Below are 24,230 nucleotides of genomic sequence, written 5' to 3' on the forward strand. Positions count from 1 at the left end.
AATCTGACCTGCATTTCCAGCATCCTTTAATTGAAAAGTATATAATAATACATAATCAATAAAAGTTTCTGGAAACTAGTCTTCTAACTTCAGCCTGCATCTTTAAAACTCTGTCTTGCTCTTCTGTCTGTAAAGTTTTTGCAGCAACTTTAAAAAAGTATAGTAATTCAGCCACTGGACAAGTGGCAAGAAAACTGTTTCCTAAATGCTCAGTCTCCTGGTATTCTAGGGATATGCCAAAATATTACATGTCCATTTTCACCGCTTTATTTTTTGGTGACAATAGACTTCCCACAGGAAGACAGACTAATTCAAGCAGACAGAACTAGCAAAACAAATTGGGGTTTTTCTCTGCACTGAAATCTGAGTTAAATAGATTTCAGCCCAGCAGATCTGGTAGCACTGATGCACAATAGCTTGTGGAATGAACATCATACTTTAGCTCCCCAAAAGAAATTGGGCAGTTTGCATACTTTTTTTTTTAATGTAAGATTATTTAAAAGTAGATAAAATTGTCTAAGGTGGGACAAATTATCCAGTTATTTACCAATATGAAACTCTTCCATTCTTTAGCAGCATAGATTTTGCTTGTGCTGAAGTATTTTATGTTGTGTTTCAGGACAATAGTGTCCTGAAATTCTCTTAATATAAGTACTTTTTCCAATTTAATAGGTTTTTTTTTTCTCTTTGATTGCTTTGGCTTAGTAAAAGGAACTAAGCTCAAAAATGTATCTTAGTATGTTGAAACACTTCATATGCTTATTAAACTGCTCTCTTAAAATTCCTGTTCATGTAAGAAAATTATTAGAAAGCACTTGCTACATAAGTTAAGGGAAGAATTTGAAGGAACAAATTTACAGTTAATTACATGAAGAATAAGCATGATATTTCATTACTTTCATGAAATTTTCACTATAAACACAGTTGTCAAACCAAAAGTCCATAGATTGAAGGTGATGAATGCTCTTGAAAAATTCCTAGTCCAGGATAATATTGGCAATCTTCATTAAGAAAGGGGATTCTATTTCATATGTGCTATATTATTTGTGGTAGTGGGTAATTAAAAGAGATTGTTTTTTTTTTTAATTCTAGAAGTCTGTCTCTATAAAGGAACTTCATAGAGACAGGATAAAAGCAAAATCAGAAAAATATATTCCACATACTTCTTAAATTTTGTTTGCATTTTCTCATATGGATATGTTTCAAGTACAAAATTTTACTTTTTACATGACTTGGATAGTTTTTACAGTTACTGTCTTTGAAAAGAAAGTCATTCATGTGTCAGGAAAGGCCTGTACAAAATGTACAGACTTGGGGGACACACTTAAGCATTAAGGTGTTTTGAAATTTACTATAAAATCAGAGCTAGAATTTAGTATTCATGACAGATTCCAGTTCCAATGCCAACATACTTGCCTAAGTTCTTCTATAATTTCTCACAAAAGAAATTGAGATTTTTTCCTCCAGTTAACCTTTGAAATTGTTTTAAATGAGTAGTACCAAATTCCCACTGTCTTTGCTTAGCTGCTATGAGGGACAATTTAGTACAAAAATAAACACAAGCATTTTCATATGTGATTTCTATAATAAATTTAATATAGTTGGTTAGATTCAGCAATATTTTAATAACTTTTTTTGCATCCAAGAGATAATTTACTTTGCAAGCAGCCTCATTATTGGCAAAGTTCTTACTTCAGTGGAAGGGGCTATACAGTGAAGGCTAAAGCATCAGCTATTAGACTGCACTCTCAACAGAGGAATTCTGGTCTTAGCAGGAGATTTTAGTATCCATGGAGATGGGAGACCTTATATATATGTAAGATGAATTTGTTAACCCTGAATTTGGAAATGGTTCCTATTTCTATGAATTTTTTTTCCTCTCTTAATGTAAAAGCAACACTTTAGTTTTGAAACACCTTTTAGCATTTGTTGCAAAGAAAAACATGCTATCAAAATAAAAAACCTCTTAGGAAAGGCATAAAAACCAAAGTGAAGTAATCAAATAAAATAGTATAAATTCTTTCTTGCTTTATTAACAGCATTCTTGTTTCTAGAACTTCCAACCAAAGATGTGCATGTCCCTATGATGCATTTAAATCACTAGGAAGCAAACCTTTGTTTCTTTGTTTGACCAAGACAGAAGGTTTCTGGTCATAGTCTGAAGAAATGAGAAAGATAAATTCCTTACACATTTTTGATTTTTACCATTGTTTAAAGTTATTGAGATTGATAACTAGGTTGAATGCATATAAGTAAAGTTGTCTATTTTTCTCCAGTCAGAAAGAAACTTAAAAATCTGAAGAACTAAAATACTTCCATACATTTTTATTCTTCAAACAATGCATATGGAATTCTCATTAGTATAATGTGACAAACAATAGATTTTCTAAATTTATTGGAAGGAAAAATAATATTTGATGACTAAGGTGAAAATATATTCATAAATCACAGTATCAACTGTGATGATAATAAAACATAAAATGGTAAGAAATTATAATTGTATGCATAGAGAGACCTGATCTGCTAGCACTTAATTAACAACAATGGAAAATTAAATTGTTACATGACATTTACTATCTGGCAACACTTTATTAGGCAAAATAAATTTTGATTTGTTGTAGTATTTTAGAATTCAACAGGAATGATCACAAATACATATTTTTTAAACAATCAACACCTTTTCTTTGTTAAAATGAGCAAGTAAACAAAGTCACAGTAATACATTCCATGGCTAGTGGATTCCATGGACCGATTCTTCTTGGCTATTGATCTGTTCTTCATTATGCTAAACAACTTATAAAGCTGCAGCAAACAGTTTGTGAGTTTTGGCAGTCAGTATAATTAAAACTTCTCAACCTTTTTCGTGCTTTCTATATTTTCCTCAGAGTCAGTGTTTTCAGTTGATCATCATTCAAAGGAAGATTTAAAACAAAAAAAGAAGAAGGACAATGCTGGAAATCAGCATTACGATCTTCTAAGAAGGAACAGAAAGAATGAACTCCAAGTAGGCCTGTGATGGAGAAAAGAGTTAAAATTGGATGATCACATGAAGTACTCAAATTTATCAAAAATGACAACTCTATGGTATACTTTAAGTATCTTTCAGAAGCCAAGATTGGAGCAATTCTAGGTCACATAAATCAGCAGCCCTAATTCCACAACAAGAATCATCAGAAAGCAAGAAGGTCTCCAAGAGGAGGTGATGAGAATTGAACTTGACCTGTGCAATTGCATATGCAAATTATGAGTAAAATCATGGCATAGATTAGGCAAGATAGCAAATGTCTTAGAACTGTTAAAGAACAAACAAGAACAAACCAGGTGAATTTATAGGCATGTAATTTATAGGCGTGTAATTTATTATTATATATATACATATATATATATATATTCATATATACATATATAAGAATGTAATGTAATTTACGACATCTTTTTCATTATTATTTTGTTATTATTGTGATGTGAGATCTTTTGCTTTTTTGTTGTTTTGGGGGAGTTTGTGTTTTTGTTTGTTTGTGTGCTTGGTTTTGATTTTTAACAAGACTGAAGGATGTAATCCATGAATCCAAAAATTCACATGGATTCATGTGAATTTTACTAGATAATAATTGTCATCAATGAAGCTATGCAATAAGGTAAAGAATGCAGTCAAGGACAGGGATCTACAGCATAATCATTGCACAACTAAATAATAAAGGAGACTAATTGACTTTTTTGGGTACATAACAGTGTGGTCAATGATCTTGAAGGAAATGTAATTTCCTATTAACAGAGAATCACAGGATTTCACTTCAGTATCTCACTTCTGTGATCTAGAACAAACAACTGAAATTCAATTAGTAAATACTGAGGAAAAAAAGAAAGAATTAATAAATTATTCCATAGACTTAATACTGCCACTTATTAGCTCGCTTGGTGAAAAAAAATCCCATGTATTTTTTAATTACAAGAATAAAACAAGTGAGTAATAAGTATACTAAATTAATTACATATTAATATAGAACTATAGAATTATTTATGTTGGAAAATACTCTAAGATTCTGATGTACAACTGCTAATTCAGCACCACTATATTCACCACTACACCATTCCATCCACATGACTTCAGAACACTTGTGCACAAATGTATCTCAGCTACAGAATTTAGAATACTTTTTAAAAATAGTCCTAAAATTCTTCCAGAGAAGAGAAAAGTAAATGCAAACAAAACGGTAATGAAAATGGAATGCAAGTAAAAAGGTAAAAAAATTAATTTATTAGTTTTGTCACCTTCCAAATATAGAGAAGAAGCCCTCCTGCATGACTTTCTATAGAAAACTTTGGTTCTATTTGCCCTTTAAAATAAATTTTAGTAGGCAGAGGAACAAAGTCACAAATTATTTATAATATATCTGTTGCTACAATTATGAGCTGAAATATCTGTTATGAATGTTTGATTTGCTTTTTTAAATATTTTTTTTTATTATTCTTACAATATGAAATACGAAATCAACCTGGGGAATGAAAAAAACAATAGCAGCCATGGTCTCCCTTGGCCACATGTGCAGCATTACAGCAGCTCTCACTGCCAGCGTAGTCTGTGCAATTTACTGGATTGTGTAAAAAAAAGGGGCCATCTATATGATAACAGAATGAGCACAGCACAATAATTTTGAAATTGTTAATTCTATCTTTGCACACTGTCAGTGATTTTTTTTTCATGCAAGAAAACCACCTATATATAATCTTAGTTCTAAATAGGAAAATTAGTCTGAACATCTTGATTGATTACTTGCTATGAAACTTCTTTAAGTATGATGTAGTTTTTGCAGTTTATAATAGCAAAATCACTTTCTTTCTTAAATCTGGATGGCAGAAAGTAAGTTGCCATCTTGAACCATTCTTACAACAGTATTTGAACAGTAATAATCCTTTTCATGCCTCATGCATCTTCATTTTCTTTCGAAGCGATACCTTTTTCTGGGTTATACCACAAGTAAACATGCTTATTCAATGCCTGTCAGCCTGACAGTCGGCTTACACTGGGGAATATTGGTTTTCAAAGTTATTGAAATCTACACATTTCCTTCTACCTCTTGATATACAAAACATGTGGACCAAGCAAAATTTTGAAGACCAATATATTTCATACCACACTCTGACAAGAGAATTACTGAGACATAGTGGATTTTTTTGTTCCAAGTGACTTTCAGAAATATAAAACATAAGACTTTTGTAGGGTTATCTTGCATATAGTGGATTACAGAGACCTTTAGAAATGCCTCAGTTTAGAAAAATAAATGTTTTGAATCCTTGATGTTATTCACACATACACGTATGCATATTCTAATCTTATTTTCAGTGTCTCTGGACTGAAAAAGAAAACCAATTATTTTCTTAAATTAGAAGAGTAATTATGAAGTATCTCTACAGATTGCATTGTCTGGTCTGTAAGACACTTTTATTTGCTCTTAGTTTTAAATCTGTCTGCGTTCATGCTGACTTTAGTAGTTTCTCTCCTATTTATTTTTCTGTACCATGTGGTTGCGTCTTCCAAACAGAAGAATATTGTACAACAAGAACTTCTGAGTCCAACCAAAACAGAGTCAACAAGAATAAACATAAAATTCTTAAAATTATAGATGTGATTTAAGAACTTCAAAATACCTTCTCATAATTTGAGAACAATGTATTTTGCAATTTACTTGTTTATACACAGAAATGTTGCTTTAAAAATTAATCAGTCTTAATAACATCTGTATTTTTCTTTCTTCACACATCCATTTCATCTTATGTGAGTAAAAATATTCGTCAATTTAGAAAGTAATCAAAAGAAAGAAGTAAAAAGTATGATTTAGAGGCAGAAAATATCCATGCCACTTACAGGATATTTTCTCCTTTAGAATCAATTCATTTTTATATTGGGAAAAAGGTCAGAAATTATATTACTTCTATAGAAATTGTATTTCCCATTAAATACATCAATATTGAAAGAAAAAATCAAAATCAGAGTTCATACTGAGTCATATGAAACTTGGAACATTACAACATTGCTGTTAATATAAAAATATGTTTAACCAGTAGTATACATCCAAGTTCAGAGCAGAAATGAAAGTGCCTACTATAGTCAGAGCAACAGTTTGGATAACACAAAAGGGTATTATCACATCACTGATATTAATACTTTGTTGGTATATGGTTATATTAATACTTTGTTGGTATATGGTTATGTGTATTAGACTTGAAGAAACAGCACAGATAAACTTATAAACCAGTGAAATTTATGTAGGTGAGAAGATCTCAGGACAGAATTGTGATAGCTACTGAGTAAATCTGAAAGTCAGCTACACACTTATGCATCAGATGTGGAATTCAGGAGAAATCTGTGTAACACATTCTAGGACAGTTAAAATCCTTATAGTATGAGGGAGAGTATATTACTTACAAAGAAAATGTGATTTGTTACAGATCAAGTAATTTTTGTTATAGAAGCTGATATGTTTATTTGTTGATCATGCTCTTTTTTAACCTGAAATTAAACATTAATGGGGAACAACCAGCTTCTCAGATAAACAATAATTTTTTTAAATTCAGATAATCATGAATCTTGTAGTACAGAACTTAGTCCAATTAGGTCCCCCAAATACATTTAATTTAAATTGAGCAGCTACACCAGCTGCAACCAACAAATGAACTATCAAACAAAATTAGCTGTAATTAAAGGGGTGCTTATTTCAAAAGTGTTTGTTTTCAGAAATTAAGTATTAATTAAAATTAATTTTAGCTTATCTAATTTAAGTAGAGAAATTAATGTATGACTTAGCTGGATGGAAATATAGGGGAGATCAAAACTCTGGCTGGAAAACACAATACAAACAGAAGAAAAATGTACATGGACTGATTCAGCTGATGGTGTTTGCAGGGGTACCAGGATGAGGGAAGAGATGAGAATGTTGACTCCATGTTTCAGAAGGCTTGATTTAATACTTATGATATATATTATAGTAAAACTATACTAAAAGAATAGAAGAAAGGATTTAATCAGAAGGCTAGCAAGAATAGTACAAGAATGATCACAAAGGCTTGTGACTGACTGAGACAGTCCGAGCCAGCTGACTGTGATTGGCCATTAATTAGCAACAACCACATGACACCAATCACAGATCCACCTGTTGCCTTCCACAGCAGCAGATAACCATTGTTTGCATTTTGATCCTGAGGCCTCTCACCTTCTCAGGAGAAAAAATTCTAAAAAAGGATTTGTCAGAAAATATCATAACTACATTCAGCTATCAAAATTATCTTGGAGAAGGCATTGAGACCAAACAAAGCCTCCTTATGTAGGAGAAACAAAAGGACTATCATGAAGGACAGAAACATAAAATTAAGTTTTGGGTCAAACAGAGAATTACTTAATGTAAAACTAACCGTAGCAGTGGCAATATTTTAGCTGATCTTCTTCAATTGTTAGAAGAATGAAGAACAAGGGGAAAAAATAAAAAGGCTTTTAATAAATAAGGCTATCCAAAGCCTAATTTAATAAAGGTTCATTTTGTTTCCTTTTCAATAAAGAGATTCATTTTGAATACTAAGATAAAGTCAATAAGACAATGCTTCTAGAGAGAAACAAGTATTTCCACAAAGCAAGGCAAGCTGCAAGACTCCAGTGAATCCAAAAGGTTAGACATAATTCTATATCAAAATTCTTTATGAATCAGCAGATCAATTCACAGATTCATAAGTAAAAAATTGCAATCAGTTGCTTATGTGGAAGTTAGGGGTGGAGGAGGAATTGGTCTCAAATATGAAACTGGCTACACAGTTTTGATCCATGAAGAAGAGAGAAAGAATCAGACACTGCAGGCTCATTATTCTTTCTTAATAGATCTTCCAAGACTATATAAAATAAAAGATAATGTTGGTAAAGGAACAAATGGATATGACATGGGTATTAATAAAATTAGTCTGGGTATTAGATGAAAGTTTGTTTTCATCAGAGCAGTGTAGTTGAAGAATGAACTCCCCACTGGAATAAGGAAGTAGAAACAGCATCTAATTTTTAGACAGAGCTTGATTTCTTTACGGATAATATTTCATACTGTGATTGCTTGAGATGAGAAAGGAACATAATATCACTCCAGTGTAATGCTCTAAATCTCTGAATGTCCTTGTGTGTAGTGAAAAAGTCCTTTCTTCTCAATACACTGTAATTCCCAGCCACAATACAAAATGATCAGCAGAAACATTGTTACATTATTCCTTAAGCTTAGCAGGAAAAGAACTCACAAAGTGAAAACTCAGAAAGACCTTTCTTATGAACCGATTAAACACAGAAGAGCAAGGGAAAATAAGCTTCTATGAATAAAATGGATTGGAACCAGAAAGGTTTAAAATATACCCCAAAAATGGGACTAAAACCAAAGGAGGTTTGAGGTTGGTGCCAAAAATTTCATGTGTTTTATTTAATAGTAAAAGAGGGCAGGAAGAAAGTGGCAGAAGTGGCGGAGGGAAGTGGTGGAAGGAAGTGGCAGAAGAAAGGAAGTGGTGGAATGAAGGAAGTGGTGGAAGGATGGGAGGGAGGGAGAAAGGAAGAAAGGGAGAGAGGGAAAGAGGTAAAGAGAGAGAAAGAGAGAGAGAGAGCGAGAAAGAAAAAAAGAAAAAAAGAAAGAAAGAAAGAAAGAAAGAAAGAAAGAAAGAAAGAAAGAAAGAAAGAAAGAAAGAAAGAAAGAAAGAAAGAAAGAAAGAAAGAAAGAAAGAAAGAAAGAAAGAAAGAAAGAAAGAAAGAAAGAAAGAAAGAAAGAAAGAAGAGAAAGAAAGAAAGAGAAAGAAAGAAAGAAGAAAGAAAGAAAGAAAGAAAGAAAGAAAGAAAGAAAGAAAGAAAGAAAGAAAGAAAGAAAGAAAGAAAGAAAGAAAGAAAGAAAGAAAGAAAGAAAGAAAGAAAGAAAGAAAGAAAGAAAGAAAGAAAGAAAGAAAGAAAGAAAGAAAGAAAGAAAGAAAGAAAGAAAGTGAAAATGTGCATGGGGTCTGGAGGATAGGGAGAGAGTGATGCAGATTAGGTGGAAGCATATTACCCTCTGGGGGTCCAAACCACTTCTTGTTGTTCCCCTCAATCTGGGCTTCTTGGTGTTGAGGGTCCCTCGTTGCAGCCACTATGCTGTGTCATGCCACAAGGAGAAGTATGGAATTCTGTGGATTAATATATATTTTAGGCTGGTGGGAGCGTTGTCTTGGTTTGAAAGTCAGGTGTCCACTAAGGAAGCCAGGAGCTTCCCTTGGTATGAAAAAATGTAAACCCCCTCCCTCCAAATTATTATAATTTTGAAATTAAGGGGCTCTCAGGCAAAGACATGAGAATAGGGATAACAGTTCTTTACCAGTGTGTCTAACAAGGCAAACAAACAATAATAACCAGGGCACAAACAACAACCAGAACCAGACACGGGTGACGGGGCCCTTCTGGGCCGCAGGCGCTTTCCCCTTTGCGGCAGTTCCGGTCACGGCCGGCAGGGGCGCTGGTGGCTCCCGGTGGGCAGCGCAGGTGCGGTGGTTCCCCCGGGGCTGCAGGGGGCGCTGTGGCGGCTGTAATGGCGGCTCGGCTGAGGCGGGAAGGGATGGAGGAGAGGCGTCGCTTCACAAACCCCCTGGGGCAGTCGATCCCGGTGCCCCAGCAGGATTCTGAGGAGCACCAAGCTGGAACAGCAGGAATGAGCAAAATTCCCAGGCTGTTGGATGAGATGTATCAGAAGCTCCACTGCAGTAGCTGGAAACAGCAGGGCAGGGGACGCAGGGCCAGCAGCAGAAGAAAGGCAGCTCCCAGGGTTATGGCAGTGGCAGAGGATTCCTTTCCCCAAGCCACAGGTCCAACGATCCTCCTCCGAAGCCCAGAGAGAGAGCCAGCAGCTGCCCCCAGCCCGTCCTTTCATGACTCGCGGTGGGAGTCAGTTCGACACTGCCCTTACAGCACTGTGGATCTGTTGCTGTGGATAAGCTTTTCCCATGGGTAAAGAGGCCTGCGCTGTTTGGGCTCCTCTCCCTAGCAGATGGGCAATTCACTGCCTCTCACTCAAGGCTTTTGCACCACATACACAAAAATCTCTCTTCCTCTGACCCTTTGGTGTGAGGGTCTGTGCAAGTCTGGCCGCTGATAGCCCTGGGGGTGTGGTCTCCACCCCAAATGTGCTAAGCTTGATCTCTTTGTGACCAGACTCGATCTTCAGTTTATCTCCATCAGCAAGCAGATCAGGGCCTCAGTTAGAGGGTTTATTCAGGGTGTGGTGGTCTTTTCTGCAGCTTTTATAGTGCAGTTTCCTAAAAAAGGCAAAAGTCCTTCATGAAGATGTTTAACTCATAAATGATAACATTTCTGTCTCCAGCATTATGCCCTTGTATTATCATGTGTAAATGCTGACACCAACAACCATAGAAAATGTGGTAAGGCATAGCTGCAGCAAACATGCTGCTGTATTCCTTGTTTTTTTCTCAGTCTTATCTGGCATCTCTTTCATTAGAAAATAGGATTATTTTTTCAAACATCTCTATATTTTCTCTGAATAAGATAGATGATGCTTACAGGTAAGAACAAAATACTCTAAGGGCATCAACTAAAAGAATTTGACTGAGTTAAAGGCTGCTGAAAAATATAATACAAGTCTAATGTGAGTGGCCTTGAGTACTTAGGTAGTAAAATTATATGTTTGGCAAAAAAAAGTAGTGAAAAAGTATGAAAGTATGACTTTTATATCATGGTTTTGGGTGTCATAAGATCATTAACACTGTACATATCTTTTTCCCAAAATGTAATATGCTCTAGGTAAAAAAAAAGAAAATAAAAGAAATACCTGGTTTTGGCTAAGCCAGGTTAACATGTTTCTCTGGTTTTCTACCAAAATAACACCTGTGAAAAATACCTATAACTTTTTTTTTAATTTTAAAATTTAATAGTAATAAAATAGTTATAAAAATAGTAGTAAAAATTAGAGCAATAAGAATTTGGACAATCAGAGTTAGGACAATACAGGACAAAAAAACCAAAGAATTACGGACATCTGGGTGTCTGGCTCTGCCATAGAAATAAACCTTGCTAACAAAGGATTAACCCTTAAAAGCAATAGTCAGCTGAGTATTCATATACCCCATTTATGATGCAAACATTCCTTTCAAACTAGGGATTTTTCTGTTTATTGTCAACTTTCCCCCCATCTTGTAAATCAATTGCCTTGGTCCCCATGAAGTCCAGCTTTTCCAGATAAGGAGGCAGTAATTCTTCTCTTGAATCTTGATGTCTTGATGCTGTTATCTCTATGTGAAGAATTTCTTGATTATTTTTTCCATTCCTTGCTCTAGTTAAAAAAAGTATCTTACATCACATAGTTTCTATTTTAATATTACGCTATAGCCTGAAAATTATATTTACCACACTAAGAGTGATCTCTTCTCTTAAAAGAGATTAATACAGCATAACTTTCTAACACACACATATATATAACTATATATGTAACACATATAGTATTCATTTTAGTCTTTGCGAAGAGCCAGTCATTTTCACACACCTAAGTAGGAACAATACCTGGAAGAGCTTGGACTTTTCTGATTCCTTCTAAGCTCTTTCTGCTGTGCTTCTTACTCTGAATTTTTTTTTTAAATCTTCTTCTTTTATTATTCATTTCACAATCGCCACACTTGGCTGTCTTCACAGCAAATTACATGGAAGGTGCTGTAAAGAAATACTGCAAATATGTACCTGGACATAGGATTTTACACTTTGCTGTCCTTCCTTTCTATTTAGTCTCATGAAGGACCATGTAAAATCATTCCCAGGCATTACCAAATCCAGACTCCACTACAATACTGGTGGCATTTTACTAGTTATCACTGAAAAGAATGAAGCAGCAGAATTCAGCATATTTCCTCGCTTCTGTCAGATTTTATTTCCTTAAGTGTCAGGTATCCTGTACTGTTTTTTAGAATCTTGCCTCAAGGCTCCTACATGATAAGCAGCATATTTCCAACTGCTACTTGCTACCCTCTCCACAAGAAAGATTATTTCAAAGACAAGTAGCTGTGCAGTGAAGGCAGCAATTGGACTCACGCATCTCAGGTTTTTTAAGACCAAGGGCTGTAAAGCTTCTCCCAAGAGCTTCATGTGGCTCTAGGGCAGTCTACTGAGGAGGCTGTAGTGCTCTGCTGGTAGCTGAGTGTAATGCTGTGTGTGAGTCAGTAGAAGCGCAGAGGGAGCTGCATCAGCCTCTGTGAATGCAGGAGAAATTACTGTGATCCAGCAGCAGACTCAGCAGCTGTGACCTTCCACAAGCACCAAGGCACTCACTCCCAGAAAAACTGATGATTTTCTATTCAGTAAAAAAGGGAGCATGCAGAACTATCATGATAGTATGATATAAGTTGTCTTAATCCTCCTCCTCCCAAACTGTTCATGATTTGCAAGCCAAGCAGGAAATATCTATGTCAAAGTAAATAATTCCTCTGTTCAATTTAAACATTTAATGACAGTCACACAGTTAATTGCTACCCATTCCATTCATGTATGACTATACTGTTTGCCAAAGAGCTCTAACACGAATCTCATTAATTCTTTGATTCCACTTGGATTCTCAAATTTTTACCCTTTTTTATTTTTCAAGTAATTTTTGAAATTCTTTATTTCCATCATCACACCTAATTCTCTCCTGAGTTTCACAATTAATGTTCTTTTCTAGTTTGTTTTCTCCTGGTTCTCTGACATTTACAGAGATTCTATGAAGCTTCTAGTGTCCCAGCACGTTTAGGTTTTTCTTAAATTAGTTTTATAATTTTTCATTTTTTAGTCTTTTTTGAGCAAAGTTAATGACTGATTTTCAAAACCGCCTTTTTAATTTTCTTAGATAAGCAGAAGCAATGCAACTTCTTGTTGATAGCAGTTGTAAGTAGTCTATTTTACATGAGATTATTTTCATTCACTGGTACTGTGTCACTTATTAAAGCACAGAAACACCTATAGGTAATTGGTGGATTTCATAAGATTAATATGAAACAAGTTACAGGAATGTTGGGGACAAACTGAACAAGAGGAAAAAAAATTATTTCACCATAAAGATCAATTTTTTCTTCCTCATACTTTCCCAAAATTACTTGTCAAATATATTGTTATCACTTAGAGACCAATTTCCTTTAGTCACATATGGGTAGGACTTCAGTGGCAATACCTTGATAAAAGAGAAATTGAGCAGCACCGTAAAAATAAAAAAAGGTAAAAAATGCTGTTCACTTTAATAAGAAATTAATTACACCTTTAAAATTAGCTCAATAAATTAGACAAGATTTGATAAAACTAATTTTCTAAGGAAGAAACACGCAGAAATGTAGATATTTCAAGTGAAAACATTACAAACACATAAAAATTATGTTTATATACAAGTATACACATATTTGTATGTAAGTATACTCATGTTTATCATGATTTTTATTCAAAACTGAGACAATAATTATTTGATGTCTGTGTCTCTTTGTGCATTACTTATGAACCCAGAAGTGTTACACTTAAGCTGTCATGTAGTCTTCCATAATAACTGTGGGGAAGAACCTGCAGTGAGAGCAAAATTTAGGATAGTGAGCTTTCAGTTGTTTATGGAACTAGCGGATGGAATCCTGAGGAACCTGCCTTTGAGCAAGATGAATGCTTCTCCCAATTAAGTACCATTGCCAAACTTATTACACCTTCAAATCCTGTATCTGAGTAGATTAGGAAGATTCTGAAGAGCACAGGGCTAAAGATGAAGCCCTGGGAAACCTCTCTAGGGTTGGCAGCCTGACGTCACCCCATTTGCAGTAACCCTTGGAGTCTGGTCCATCAGTTAGTTGCTCATCCATCATGTGATGTGCTGTCCAACTATGTGCTGGACATTTTGTCAAGAAAAATTCTGGGATAAACAGTGTTAAAATCCAAAAATATTGCATAAATTGGCTCCCTTGATCTGCTAGTTTGGTTAACTTGTCATAAAATACCTCAAGTTTGATAAGGAGATTTTCCTCTCATGAAGCCAAGCTGGCTGTGACCAATGACAGGAGTGTCTTTCAGATGTTTTTCAATAACTGCTAGAAGAACTTTTCCCTTAAATGTACCAGGGAAGTGAGACTTCCAGGACTGTAGTTTCCATGGTCCTCCTCATAGCTGTTTTTGAAAATTGGGGCAGAGTTAGCCAATATTCAGTGAAAGGAATTCCACCAGACCATAGCTTTGTAGAGATCCAGCTGTAGCAGCAGATTTCTTCAAAAGTTCAGGATATACTGGAAATTGATCATTTTCACAGTCATGGTCCTCCACCTCAGAGCCCTGATACCCCTTTGGTCCCTGATCAGTGTTGAAGAAACAGACAATAAAAGCATTAAACCTCTCTGCCTTGTCTCTGTCCCCATTTTGAAGAGGAATGTCCTCACCTCATGAGGTATCTTGGTCTTCCAAATCTGAAAATAATAATTCATATTTGCACTCCTGAATTGTTATATTTTATGATGAGACTTCAGATTTTTTTTTTTTTTTAATGAAGAAAAAAATTAGTTTAGAAAACACCTCACTGTGGTAGAAAATTAATCAGGGGGAGAGAAAAGCAAAGTTATAGATTAAAATAGATAATGAAAAAAATCTCCCATGTTTTAACACTTTAAAACAGAAAATTCAAAATACTGAGCTAAGATTCCTCAGTTTTGGGGAAATATTAAGTGCAGTTCCAGTGTCCTCTCTCTCTGAAGAACTTGCAGCCTTTGAAGGACTGAGGCACATATTTTGATTGCTGGGGCTCACTAGAATGAGCATAATAGCACACTGCCTGTAGTAATGATGACATACCCAAGAATCAAGAGATTTAAGTTTCAGATAGTACTACAGTCCTGGAGAAAACTTACACTGTCTTTCTACAGCTTTTCTTTTTATCATAGGGAAACTCTTAGGCAAATTACCTGTACTTTTAAAATTTAATCTGAAAGGAAAATTAATGAAATTTCACTGTGTGATAGGAAAAACCAAGATTTGCCTATGTAAAACTTTCTTCTTCATATGTCTTCAGACTGAACAACATCCCAGCTCCATTTAATTTTTTTTAAACTACTTTGCCCACCACTACAAATGTTACCAGTTTTCTTTTTTCTCCCCTAAAAAAGGGAACAGAGGGTTTTGATGTATTATCTTTGACGTGGCCTCTGGTTGAAACTGGTAATTCTGGATAATGAAAAGGACTATTCTGTGTCTGATTTTTCATCCAGCTTTTATGAAATTCTTCCAAGGTGCTGCACAAATGTGTGACGAGTCCTCTAAAGACATGCTTAATTTTTTATATCCATTTATACCAAGCCAAAAATATTAAAACAAACATAAGAAGAAAGTATTTTTCTTGATTTTTTCATTTTCCTTGAATATTTTTTTCGTTCTTGCAATACTATTTTTTAATAATATTCAGTGGTATGTGTCATTCCAGAGAGTGTGAATGCTATGTTTCTATCTGAGCTTTCATCACACGTTTAAAACCCAGACAAAATGCTAAAGGCATAAGAGCCTTCTAATTCTACAGTAATTTGATTTCATTTGTGTATTTAAATTTTGAGTGGAAATCTAATTTAATTTGCTCCTGTGAAATTTAAAGATTGATGAAAACATGTTAACATTCTTCTTTGTGCCACAGGACTTGCCTAACATTTCTACCTAACTAATCCATAAACATGCAAAAATAAAGCATAAATAATTATGACTGAATATTTTAGCAATCCAAGTAATTCTAACAAGCACAGAGATTATATTGAATTGAAGACTTTTTATAAACAGGGGGAAAATCAGGTTGCTTTATCTTGCATAGAGGTGGCCTAATTAATCAGCAGTGATTATGCTGGCTTGGTCTCTCAGTTATGTTTGTTAATTAAAGCACTTTCTAATGAACATTAGCTCTGTTTCCCCCATGTGGAAGGCTGGGAGATGATAGAAATGTAAACCGTGATTCTTTCTCACTTGAATACTCAGGGATTCTTTCTCACTTGAAAAATCATAACTAAATTAATGTAGAGAGAAAGTAGCACTTTTGTCTGCATAGCCTTATCTGCAGGGCCCTCTGACTATCAGTGTGGGGAAATATCAATGGTGTGAACATCTCTTAGCAGGAGTAATCATCATCATCATGAAGTGCTCATCAGATAGGAAGACAAAATGCAATTAAGTTGGGTTTACAATCAGGCCAATAATTACTACTCTGATGTCTCAGCTGTATGGAAAATGCAGGATTCTGAACTGTGACTTTTTTGTTTGAATGTGAGGCTTTTCCTGCTTTGTTTGATCTCTTTTTCCTTGGAACATTTGTAAAATGTCAGTCATGATGTGGCGCAGCTGAATAATTGTCATAGAGTCAAATGCTTGCAGATGGTTAATGGAAACAGAGAATTAAATGAACAGCAGTAAAGAAACACATGCAAAATTAAAGAACCCTATTGCAAATTTAAAGGGTCAGTTGGTTTCATCAAAAATCAAATATTATTAATATGTTATTCTCTGCATGAAAGACACTGTGTTAAATTGTTTTGAGAGATGAAAAATGAGCAATCAATGATGTACTAATGAAATTTTTGAAAAATCATGCACTATTGAAATATGCAGCAGTTGCCAGTTAAAAACTATAAAACAAAGCCCAACTTGGGCTGCTGAATTTTGTTATTTTGCATTTATTTAAATTATTGAAGTCTAGACATAAAACACTATAGGCTTCTACAAAAGAAATACAGAAATTAAGATTAAGTAATCTTTGACATATCCAAATAATATTTACTGTTTCAAAATAATTTTTAAAAATATTTTTTCAGATCCAAGTGACTCAGCATTTCAGCTGACTTTATATCACCAAATCAATTCCTACATAGACGTGCAAGTTCTTAGAGCTGCATTATGAGATGAATCTCTCTACTGTCTGATATTCTTGAAAGACATGCTTGATAAATCCTTTATAAGGAGCAAATTTATCTTTCTGGTACAAAAGTATTAGTGATACCACTTATTAAGTATTACTTGGAAGTGGATTGAAGTTAAAGGTGGTTTCGAATGAATTCCAAATCTTCAAACCCTTGTATTTTTTGGAAACTATTCCTTATTTTTCAGCTCCCTTTCATGCTTTCCAACAAAAGTCAGAAGTTAATATATCTTTCCATCTAGTAAATTGTTTTAAAAGAACTTTTCTTTCTCTAAATTAAAAGGAAAAATATGGTAACTAAAAAATATAATGCGTTAATCATTCACTATTTAGTACAGTTTGATAATTGAATATACTTTGAGATTGGCCTATGCCTGCAAAGGAGGATTTTCTTCCTGTAGCAGACTAAAAGAGGAAGTATAAACCAATCATTTGACAAAACCAGAAACAGCCGGATGTTTGTCACCACAAACATCAAATTAGATGTTTGGTTTGCCACCACAAAGATCTCATAAGATAAAGCAAAACTTAATATCTACTTTTGGTAAGATTTCTTTTTCATACACATATGTCTGGACAAATTATAGAGTGTCTTGTCTTGTGCTAATCATAAAATAAAAGCAATTTAAAATTTTATGTTTTCTCCTTGACATATACGCTGAAAGTATACCTATGATTTCTTGTCTGCTATAATTTCTGTGAAGTCAGTGAATGGCTTATTAAATGGAAGCAGACATGAAAATATTGATCTTATTTGCCCATTCTAGTCAGTACAAGGCATCTTCTCTTAAATCTCCCAGAATAACCGCATTCCACTGGTTATCTAATAGAGTTTAAAGTGAAAGTTTCTTTCTCTTTCTTTTAACACAAAGAGTTTCAAATAGAAAATAGATAGAGTGTGATGAATGTTCTATTGTAAATACATCTCAAATAAGCATTTTGCTCCTCTGGGTTTTACTTAAATACCTAATGTTATTTCCTGAATGGTATTGGCTCAAATACAAAAACATCTGTGCATTTTTTTAGCAGAATTGTTAATATTATTCACTTTTAAAATGACAGAAATACAGTACGTCCCATGAAAAATCAATCTTTCACTGTAAAGAAATGTGGCAGAATAATCCATACAATGTATGTCAAAAATTGCACTTTTGCTGACCTATTATCCTTTACGAATATGTTTTAAATGCTATATCTCTGACTGTCATTTTGATAAGGTAATGTGATATATTTTTTGATCCTTTTAACATGGGTGTTTTGTTTGTTTTTTCTTGTAAACCATGTTAATTTCCCTCTATGAAATTCTGCATTTTCATTTATTTTAGAAGTACTTATTCTGCTAAAAAAACCCTCTGTGTTTCATGAAAGAGTAATTAAAACTGGCTTTTGTTCAGCAAGTTTTAGTTCAAAAATTGTGAAACTTCATAAGGAACATATAGTATCAGTTTAATATGAATTTGCATCACTTTTCCTGCACCTGATGGGTAAGAGGAAATTTTTTCTTCAGAATTGAATTGTTGAATGCTTTTTCAGGCTGTAAAAGTTCTTCTGTGTTCTCTTTTCTTTGGAGAGAAAACAATATACCACAGAGCTAGAAATGTTCAGAGTTAGATAGGAGAATTGATTCAGGGGAGGTGCTTCAAGTTTCTTAACAGTTATAAATCAGTACCATCATGCACTGTGCCTGAAGGTTTACATGTGGCCTCACTGAGCAAGCAACTTTAGAATAAGAAGAATATACATACGCTGACACTGTATTTGTCATGCCCTCTCTTCTTTTTACTAAATACCTCTTTGAATCCAAATCTACTTCTTTCTACCTCTGTGGGAAAACAGGTGACTTGCTTCCACTGGTGATGGTGGTGGACTTCATTAACGTGACCAGCTCTGCACTGGGTTGAGTGAGAACCTCTTAACCCCACATCTGAGAGACAGGGAAAAATCTGGATCTGGTGGGAATGTTTTATGGTGATAGCATTTTAAAGCACTCTAGTGTCATGAAAGGTGAGGTATTCCAAAAATAGGTGGGAAGATAGCGACAAAACTGAAAGGAAGTACTTTCTCATGACAAACTTTTTGAGAAATTGCCAAAATAATGCAGCAGGCAGCAGCTATGAACTTGCTGATGATATAAAAGGAGTCTTGTGGGTCAAAATAAGAATAGGGAGATTGCTCATGAACCACCCTCATGGGCAAAACAGTCTTAACTTGGGAAAGAGTAATTACATTGAATTAACTCGTTTAGATTAATTAAATCAGTTAAGTAGATTAATTAAAAATAGATTAGGATAGTGAGAAACAAAACTAAAATCACCTTCTCACCACCCTTCTTACCAGGCTCACTCATGGCCCTTCAATATGTTTCTCCTCCTGGGGATTCAGTGGAATAGGGAACAGGGATTGCCATCATCTCATAACACTTTATCTTTTCCTCCATTTTACTTCCTCTTCCTTTTACACTTTTTCCCTGCTCTGTTGTGGGGTCCCTACCACAGAAAAGAGTCCTTCACAAACTCCCTCAACATGGGTCCTCCCCAAAGGCTGCGGTGTTCCAACAAAACCTTTCGAAAAGGAACAGACCATCAGAAAAAGACCACTCCAGGCATAAATACAGGAGTCCTCAACTGATCTTTGATGTATGTGTTTGGTGTCACTATATTGCTGCTCGACAGAAGAGAGGCGTTACACAATAACCATTTGAAATTATATCACCAACTATTATTTTCAGCTGTATTAATGTTGTGATCATGTCCTTGTGCAAAATCCTTGAGTTGAACTACTGTAGTATATTTTATTTTTCAACATCTGAAATGATCATTAAAATAATAGATTCATCACACAGTGTACAGTCTTTGGAGACAACTCATCACAAAAAGAATTTCACGAGCAAAGTCAAAATAACCTCATGACACCAGTAAATATGGACCATTACACAGTCTCCACACCTTGTCATTTCAGCATAATTTTCCCATATCTGAAAAAATATAATTAAAATTTTAATTGTTTACTGAAATTAAGTTGCAAGTCTGTAATTTTGCTAAATCTAATGCATACTATATAAGAAACATCCAATGTGAAGTAAAATAGTTAAAAAAAAGAAGGAGTTATTTTTCAAAAGATTCTGCTTTCTAGGTGCATTTTGAATGGGGCTGAAATAGGTATTTATAACACAGGAGTCACAGAATCACAGAAATTCTAGGTTGGAAGAGACCTTTAAGATCATTGAGTCCAACCCATGTTCAATGAGTCCTTGAGAAATGTCAGTGAACTCCCTTACAAAAAATCTAGAAGACATTATAGACAAAATTTTATTAAAATGTGACTAATATAACTTAGGAGTTACAAACATTTTATTGTCATATTTATTAAAATATAATTTTCAATTTGCAACATTGGTTTACAATTTCTACTCCTTACAAAATAATATCCCTCAAACTGAATAAATAAATAAATAATTTAAAAATTTTTGAATTATAAAGAAAAAATTGTTAAGACATTTAAAATACTTGAATGAGCACTGAAACTTGCTTGTAATTTTTATCATTTCCATGTGAACTAAGAACAACACTTTTCTGTTGGGATTTTAGCTGACTAGAGACTGGAAAAGTACAAGGCCGTGGCTAATTCCAAGTCCTGTACCTGCAAGATAGCGTGTCCTTGGGCCTAGCTGTAGTATGATAACAAATAGTGAAAGAGACATGAGAAAAGAGAGATGTAACCCCTGAGGAATGGGGAAGAGCTGGTGTTGTGGTGTGGCCAATGGACGGTGTAAGTTACAGAATATTCATGAGTTTATTACTTGCTGTGTGTCTGATGCTCTCTTCAATAAACGGAACTTGCTGTTGACTCATATTGAGCCCCGAGTTTTCCCTGCATCCGACAAATGGCTCATCCCCGACAAACGGATCATTCTGCAACACTTTTCAATACTGGAGATAATAGAAAGGAAAAGATGCTGAAAGTCGCTATTATGGTGAAAGCATGCAAGTATGACCAAATGCCTTACTGATTCAGACAGGTGCCATTGGACACAGAACATCTTAGAAGGAACTTTACCTCCATGTTTCTTTTTTGACTTCTGTCTTTAAATAACTGTAAATCAGGGTAACTGACTGATGGACTATCAGATTGTAAAGGAAATGTTGTTATGGATTTTTTTTTCTAAAAATTCAGAGAAAGAGTTACTACATGGAGAACTACTGTTGCATTCCACTGTAATATTCCCAAATGCTTATGGGTTTAGGATCACATAATAATGTTTATTGTCATTAAGAACATAACCAGTAAGAGTTGGGTTGCATAATTATTTTGTGTCTATTCAGCTCAGAATATTATGAATATTCTGAATTTAGGAATGATTTTATGATTATCTTCTGGTAACCTGGCACTGAAAGATTTCAAAGTTGTCTAAGAATATTAACTAAAGCTTATAGAGCTCCTATGCTCCTATGCTCCTAGTCCTCTCTTTCCTTTGCTAGAATACAGCCATCTCATTTGAGAATACAATTTTTTAAGAAATGTGTGACATTACAAAACAGTAATAGACACTGAAGGGGAGGATAGTACTGCATTACTTTGAAACTCCCTGGCAAATTTAGATTAAAAGACTGTAATTAATCAGAGTTGAAAACTTGCTACAAGTAATGTTAATATGTCCACATATCTAAAAATATCTCAGGCATTAGCAATCATGAGAAGTGTGTGGCACGTAAGCTTTCTCTGTTTCTACAAGAAACAGTCATGAAATTCCTAACATTTAAGGCAAATTTACACTGATCTTTCTCATGGCAGCAGAAAGGTGAATAATCTACAAGATATCTTTATTATAGAAAACAGCTACATCTTATTTCCAATAGCTGCTTATGTCAGTAGGATGCCACCGCTGGAGAAGACAGGAGTTACTTCATTTAAATATAACAGTCATTGTTAGTCCCTGTAAGACATCTGCCTTTCATAATCTACTATACTGCTTAGTTATTGAATTCCATTTTTGAATTACTTCCTGTTCATGCAAGTCAATTAACACTTCTGCAATTGCTGAGATTGTCTCCAAGGGGAATCTGGATTGCTTTTCAAATTAGCCCTCTAGCTTTATACAGGTTGTGTAAATACATAATTCTGCCTTTGAGTTGTCAAATCTTTTGCTATTTGCTGCAGACAGCTATGGTACTCTCTGGAACATCTTTTGACAGAATCACCATTCCAATCTTTTTTGATAATAACAAATTGCATGATTGACTAGAACTATAATAGCCTGAGGCATTTCTAGCCAGGCCTGAAAATTAACTAAATCTATCACTACACTGTGTGCCATTAAAACATAATTTCCTGTCATTGTCTGCCCAATCATAGGGTCAGCAAGCTATTTTTAAAACACTTCTGAGGTCTTTATCCTTCTACTGATATGCCAGGATTTTTCTTAGCATGCACCTGGTTAAACTTTCCAGAAAATTTTATTAGTACTTTCATCCAAGTTCCAAAATTATACACTGAGTATTATATTTAGTTTATTATAAAATCTGAAGGACAATGGAGAAGAGAAACTGTCCAGAATTCTCCTGTCTCCAATTCTACCCCCAAAACATGCACATAAACAGTTCCATAGCAGCTATGGAATTAACACTATCACATGCAAGCGACCTACCTTAGGTCTGGATTTTTATATGAATATATAAGGATGAGGACCTGTGGTCATTCATTTTCATTGCTGAGTTTTTATTTTGGTTTGCAGGGGTTTTTTGTTTGGTTGGTTTGGTTGGTTGTTGTCCTTGTTCTTGTTGTTTCTGGGTGGGGTTAATCTTTATAATTTCTTTAAATCTTAAATCTGGGTTTTGTGGAATCAATCTTTTTTCTGAACTTCTCAACTTCCCAGTGCTTTAATATTCGTCCTTTCATTTTAGAAGGAAACCTCTTCTTTCTCCACACAGTTGTCTGGGCATTTCATTTGGTAGATCTGAGGTTCTTTCTCCTGAAGGATAGTTTTTGTTAACATCTTTTACTGAGAGGCCACCTTCTAAAAGCTGACCATTTTCCAGAAAGGTGCCTTTGCAGTCTATGCAAAGGCACCTTTCTGGAAATTTGTCTTTGTATTAGAATTTGTACAATTCTAATACAAAGACTGTAGCCATAGAGACATATTAACTTAATGGTGCCCTTTTCATTATTTTATCACATTTACTTCTTACTTGCACTGCCTACAATCTATGAAAAATAAATAACTTCTTTTGACATTTTGTTCTGTATATCATATCATGCTCAAGTCTCTTAGTACTGAGACACAATAAATCTTCCCTATATGTGTCTGTATATATATACATATATATAAATATATATATATTAGTCTACATTTTCCATAGTTTTATAGCACCTAACAGATGCATTCAATTTTTTTTATAATCTTCATTTGAACATAAAATTTCCAGTCCCCACTTGTCTTCAGTAAAATCAAGTCAGGTTGGTTTGATTCCCACATTTCTAAGTTTTTTAATGAACGGTACTGTATATCTAACTTCAATTTATGACTTCTTGAGAAATTATTAGAAGCAAGGAGTTTACTGACTGTGTTTGTGGTATTATTGATTTCATAACTATAATATTCATAACCATAATATGGGATCAACTATTTCCTTCACCTATTTACAATACAACATAAATCAAACCATCCTTAACCCTGAGCTTCTTCTCTAAACATTTGTCTTGCCTTTCATACAGCTGGTGACTAAAGGCTGCAATAACCAGCTGTATCTAGACTACATATATCAATATGGGGCTTTGAAAAATATTGAAATCTTGTCATGTGTTCTTTGCTACCTATTACCAATTTCCAAACCACCTCTCTCTAAACTTTGGTCTTTTCCTCAATAATTCTTTCTAGGTTTATACTAATGTCTCAGTAATCATACATTTGCTTTTATAATTATTATGTTCTGGTTCTTAAGTTGCAATTACTCTTCTCTGTTCTATGTTTGCTTTATTTAATATACTCAGTTTGTTCCTCAGGATCAGGATAATTCTATGTATAAACAAGCATAGGTGCACAATTGTTGCTTTTCTGTATAGATATTATTTCTCAGATTCTATTCTGTATAGATATTTTTTCCCCAGCAATCAAGAAAAGTCCTTTAGATTATCTATGGTCTTCCAAAGTCAATCCATGGTCTGTCTAAAGTTCTTTATATTATTTCCATAGTCTGTGTATTTGCACAGTAGTTTTCCACTCCTGTCTGTCTCTACTTCCTGTGCAATACAGCCTCCTTCTTATTTATTCACAGGATCTTATATGAACTTATATCTAATCTTATATATTTCACTATT

Source organism: Zonotrichia leucophrys, chromosome Z, assembly GCF_028769735.1.
Source record: "Zonotrichia leucophrys gambelii isolate GWCS_2022_RI chromosome Z, RI_Zleu_2.0, whole genome shotgun sequence".
Taxonomy (NCBI): Eukaryota; Metazoa; Chordata; class Aves; order Passeriformes; family Passerellidae; genus Zonotrichia; species Zonotrichia leucophrys.